The 6,018-nt window shown below is 31.7% G+C and overlaps 1 long non-coding RNA gene across 1 annotated transcript; it reads right to left on the reverse strand.

Moving 5' to 3' along the window:
• Nucleotides 1-2,145: 2,145 nt before the first annotated feature.
• Nucleotides 2,146-5,754, reverse strand: LOC143238771 (uncharacterized). Its single transcript, XR_013020751.1, has 2 exons — nt 2,847-5,754; nt 2,146-2,757 (listed from the first exon to the last, which is right to left on the reverse strand). It is a non-coding gene; the product is annotated as an uncharacterized LOC143238771 (long non-coding RNA).
• Between the last annotated feature and the right edge of the window lie 264 nt (nt 5,755-6,018).

The following is a 6,018-nucleotide window of genomic DNA, read 5'->3' on the forward strand; positions in this document are numbered from 1 at the left end:
TGCTCAGAACTTGGGGCTTGGGCGTCGTTGGATCTTCCAGCATGACAATGACCCTAAGCACAGATCGAAATATGTGCAATCCTGGTTGCACAGGAACCATATAAGCGTCCTGGAGTGGCTATTGCAGTCACCTGATCTCAACTCAATTGAAAACGTTTGGCATGAGTTGAAGATCAGGATTCATCAGCGTCATCCGAAAAACTTGCAAGAGTTGGAGGCCTTCTTTAAAGAACAGAAGGGTAGCGAGAAATAACCATCTGGGGGGGGGGGGTTAGTTTGAGTGCTTGATGCAAGCGCCGCAGGCGCGAAGCCATGCTAGGGAGGTCTGGGGGCATGCCCCCCGGGAAATTTTTTAATAAAAACATAAAAGCCTGAATTATGCATTCTGAGACCACCTTTTGGACAAATTTCAGAATGGCATACTGAGATGTTTGTCTTATTTTTTTAATCATAAATAACATAAAATAATATTTTAATAATAACATAATATAAATATATAGGCCTATATATGTGATATGCAACTTAAAGTTATCAAGCTCAGCAAAGTAGGCCTTATTATACATTCACCGTGATATTAAAGTTGAACCAAACTGTGTTGTAGATGTCCTTGAAAGAACGAACATACGTTTGAGCCTTTCATAGATATTCGATTGTGTTTTTTTAGTTCTGACAAAACTTGCTGTATTAAACGAGTGTTCAATCACAAATTTGTATTTGACCATTTGTTGTGTGTGAAATTATCTGCCATGCAATCACGGATCTTTATAAAACTTTACAGGTGGCAACTGAACTTGTCTAAAAAGTTTGGGTCCATGGGGAGGTTTTAACAACAACCCCCTTCCTTGGCTACGCCCCTGATAAAGGCCAATGGAAGAAAATACCAGTCGAGTACTGTCAAACGATCATGGAGGGCTATGAGGAGAGATTGCGCCAAGTAATTCACCTGAAAGGCTACACAACTAACCATTAAAGTAGACGCACGAACACTTTCTGCCCCTCCTATGTTTGGTTATTTGTTTATAAACAGTTTGTCATTCAATTTACATAAACATTTATGTAGATGTGTGTTAGTATAATATTTATAATATCCTATACTTTCATTGTTTGTTTGTTTTGAATTTCGCACAAAGCTACTCGAGAGCTATCTGTGCTAGCCGTCCCTAATTTAGCAGTGTAAGACCAGAGGGAAGGCAGCTAGTCATCACCAACCACCGTCAACTCTTGGGCTACTCTTTTACCAACGAATAGTGAGATTGACCGTAACATTTTAACGCCCCACGGCTGAAAGGGTATGTTTGGCGCGACCCTCAGATTACGAGTCGCACGCCTTAACACGCTTGGCCATGCCGGGCCCTACTTTCATTATCCTAATCGTGTTACTTTTTTAAGTTATGAGGAAAATACCACTCACGACGCAAGGTTACGAACACTTTCTGTCATAACTGTATATGTAATTAATTTTCTTCATTTTTTTTTTTTTTGCGTATATATTTGTATTAAGTATTTTATTATTTGTATCATTCTTGTGTTTTCTCCATCATGTATATATGTACAGTGTCTATATGTTTGTTTGTTTTTCTCCCACTATGTATCGCGTTTCAACTCATTGCTTTATTCGTTTGTGTTCTTTTAATTGTAAATAAATTCAAAATTATAATTACGACAGACACAGTTTGTAAATGAGGGGGTAATTTTTTTTTATTATTTATTGTATGATGTATATAAAAAAGTATTTGGTAACAAATTCATATTAAATAGCTTTTAGTGAAGTAGCGGGGGCTGAAAATATTTGTGGAGTTTGGTTAATAAATATTGTTGGTGTTGTTTTTTATCTGACTTGTTCGGTCTAGATAACGATCTGAAGTTAGGTATGTGTAAGTAAGGATAATATAATAATAATTAACTGGTATCTGGTTAAGTTTTTATTCCACACCTAAAGTTATCTTATAATCATTTTTACAATTAAATTTTCCATTTACAACTTTCATTTTTACCTCGCAATTTCTTTCATGCGTAGGGTGACCAAAGTGTTTTGTGTTTGTTTTTTAAATTGTCAGACACAAACTATCAATAATATTTTTATTGATGTCATATGTTTAAACTTAATCTGAACTGTACTCTTAACGCTGAGTAAAAAAATCTAACTTTTTCTTAAACCATAATTTTCACCTCATTTTTTTTTATTTCAGTATTGTATCTATTGTCTTAAATTTGTCTTATCAGTTATTCATGGTGACAACAGCTGGAGGTAGAGATATTGATTTGAATACTGTATAGTTACTTAAACAATTAAAACAGATGGAAACAGTAATATACAAACGACTAAAAAGGAAAGAAAAACTAGGGTTGGATGGAGAAACACACCTACTAACATCGGTATTTAAACCATTAAAACTGATAAACATAGTATTTTACAAACGTTTAAAACTGAAACAAAAGATATGGTTCGATTCAGAAACATGCCTACTAACAACTCTATTTAAAACCCTTAAAACTGATGGAAGGAGTATTATACAAACTTTAAAATTGAAACAAAAACTAGGGTTCGATTGAGAAACCCAGCTACTGACAACTGTATTTAAACCATTAAAACTGATGTATAGAGTATTATACAAGTGTAAAACAGAAACAAAAACTGGAGTTAGATTAAGAACCATGCTTACTAACAACTGTATCTAAAATATAAAAGCTGATGGGCAGATTATTATACAAACGTGTAAATCTGAAACAAAACTATGGTTTGACTGAGAAACAAACCTATTAGCAACTGTATTTAAAGACATTAAAATTGAGTGAGAAAAATTATACAAACTGAAACAAAACTATGGTTTGACTGAGAAACAAACCTATTAGCAACTGTATTTAAAGACATTAAAATTGAGTGAGAAAAAATTATACAAACGTTTAAAACTGAAACAAAAACTCTGGTTCGATTGAGAAACATACTATGTCAACTGGATTTAAACCATTAAACCTGATGAAGAGGTATTATAAAAGCATTTAAAACTCAAACAAATATAGAGTTCAATTGAGAATAAACACATACTAACAAATGTATTGAAATCATAAAAACTGAAGTACAGAGTATTATACAAATGTTTAAAACTTAAACAAAACCAGGAATCGATTGAGAAACACAGTTACTAACAAGTATATTTAAACCATGAAACTTAAACAAAACAAGGGTTTGATTGAAAATCACACCTACTAACAACTGTATTTAAACCATTAAAACTGATCGAGAGAAACTTTACAAATGATTAAAACTGAAACAAAAACTTGGGTTTGATTGAGAAACACAAATGACTATATTTAAACCTTTAAAACTGATTGACAGAGTATTATACAAATGTTGAAAACTGTAACAAACTAAGCACTGAGCAATACATTTCTAGAACATTTGAAGCCAAACTCTCAGTATTTATGAGTTTTTCAATAAATAAACATTGGAAACATAATTACAATTTCATGATGTCTCACAACACTAGAAATGTCTTACCATTTCATTGTTCAGAACTATTTATATTTTTCTATAATACTTTTTGTACATTTTAGCAAATATGTTTCTGAGCAGATGCAACAAAGATCAACTTTAAACCAGTTTCATTTATTAGATCTGAAATTTTCTTACTTGTAATATAGCTTACCAAAAAATAAAGCAGTGCAGAGAAACCACACACTTTGATAAGAAGACAATCTGTTTAATTCAGTTAACAACCACAGTTTATTCTTGAAAGGTAAAAATAACATCTCAGGTTCTTTAATATGTTAAAACATTGAACAGTGAAGAGCCACCTAATTAATTAACATCAGACGTGTTTTAAATAGAAAAGTAATTTGAAGTTGCTTCACAAAACAGAAATAAAACAGTATTTAAATTGAGGTAACAGGATAAATTTATTAAATAATAAAATTACCACAACCTTTTCAACTCTGTCATGATTACAATTTATAAAACTATATTGGACATTTTTATAATTTACAACAATTCATTCACAAAGTAAAATAAACTTAGTTAAAAGAAATGTTTAAGATGTGTTATCTCGTTCATAATTAAATGAATAGATAAATAGAACAGTCCTGATAGTCAGAGAGATGCACATTCTAAAAAAGTTAAAATGTGAAGAATGCAAATAACTATTGAAGATTTGCTGATGGAGTTTGTGAAAGACAAATATTAATACATTGTTAATGTGAGTTATACAATCTTCACATAAAACACCAGTTATGAGTGAATGAAATGAGTGTCAAAGCCAGAAGATTTTGTGAAGCTTATATTTATTTAATTAACATTTTTGTTTTAGACCTGCATTAAGTTTTTATAATGTACTCTTTTACTGAAATCAAGGCCAGACCATTGCATTCTAAGAGTTAAACCCCATAAAAGTATTCCATGCATGTGATCATGTTTATTATTATGTAAATTAGATAATTTAATTATTACTGTTAAAAGGTCTATATAAAAACACAAAATAAAATTAAGCAGAATAATAATGTTTAACTTAATAACTAGAAGTTAACTTCCATTATTAATATTCACAGTTTTAATATCTGATTAACTTAAGCCAATGGACCATATTCTATTTTTATTAATTACTAGTTCATACTATTCTATAAGAAGAAACTTCTTATTTTATGATCAACCCTAGTTATAATTGTAAATGTTTGTTCATGTAGAAGAAAGCACAAAGCTACATAATGGGCTATCTGTGCTCTGCCCACCACAGGTATTGAAACCTGGTTTTCAGCAGTGTGAGTCTGCAGATATATTGCTGTGCCACGGGGGAGATCAATCTTAAGTGTCCAATTTTGGTTCACCATAATTCAAGGTGTACTTTTCAGCTAAGAATCAGAGACAACTTCTCTCTCTGAACCAATATATACATATCCATAAGAAGAACCTGTAGTTCTACACTTTCAGTCACACCATCCTTCCTCTGTAAGGAAAGGAGTGATTATAAGAAAATTACATAAAATGTATGGTGCATGCTTGGTACAAAAACACTTAGACAAATTATTCTACAAGACAGCTACTTAAATACATTCGATGGTTAGGAAACAAGCTCAATAAATAAAAGAAAAAACATTAGAAACAGAGTATATGAGAGTAATACAGTTACACAGTCGATATTGTATATTAGCAGTGGTGTAACTACACAAATATGAAAAACCATGAAAATGTCTTACCCTCAAATCACAACATAAAAATCAGGTCCATTTCAAAATGTTCATCAAAAAATGTCACATAACCAAAGGAATGTAAAAAATTAGAGGCCCTATACATTGGAGAAACTGGAGATCCACCATTAATGTGTCAATGAAAAGTTTCATAACAAAGTACAGTAGCCATAAACTACATCTTAAATCATAGTATACCATGGATGGATTCCCATTTAAACTCTTTTGATTATGTGCTGGTAGCATTAAGTATCTTTATATATGTACAAAACAAAGTTTTTATCACAACTACTTAGCAGTTTATCCAGTCAATTATCTTCCTTTTGCATCTTCATTATTAGTTTGTCAATTCTTTCTTTGCCAAACTTTAACAAACAAACAATTCTACCAGCTTCCTTTAGAATAATTGGTTTTTCACTTCTTTCTCCATCTGTGAAGAGACATCTAGTAATCAGACTATTTATCTTTATTCATCAGTTTGAAGAGACATATAGGAACTAGTCTATTCACTTTTATCCATTAGTGTGAAAAGACACCTAATAATCAGAATATTCACCTATATCCACCAGTGTGAATAGGTATTTGTAACCAGACAATTCACCTTTTTCCTCTGGTGTGAAAAGACATCTAGTACCTAAACTATTCATCTTTCTCCATTTGTGAAGAGACATATAGTAGCTAGACTATTCTTCTTTATCCATCAGTGTGGAAAGATGAATAAAGTAACTACACTGTTTATCTTTGTCCATTGGTGTGAAAAGACATCTAGTTACCAGACTATTCATCTTTATCCATCTGTGAAAAGACATACAGTAACTAGACTATTCATCTTTATATGTC

Source organism: Tachypleus tridentatus, chromosome 13, assembly GCF_004210375.1.
Source record: "Tachypleus tridentatus isolate NWPU-2018 chromosome 13, ASM421037v1, whole genome shotgun sequence".
NCBI classification, from domain to species: domain Eukaryota; kingdom Metazoa; phylum Arthropoda; class Merostomata; order Xiphosura; family Limulidae; genus Tachypleus; species Tachypleus tridentatus.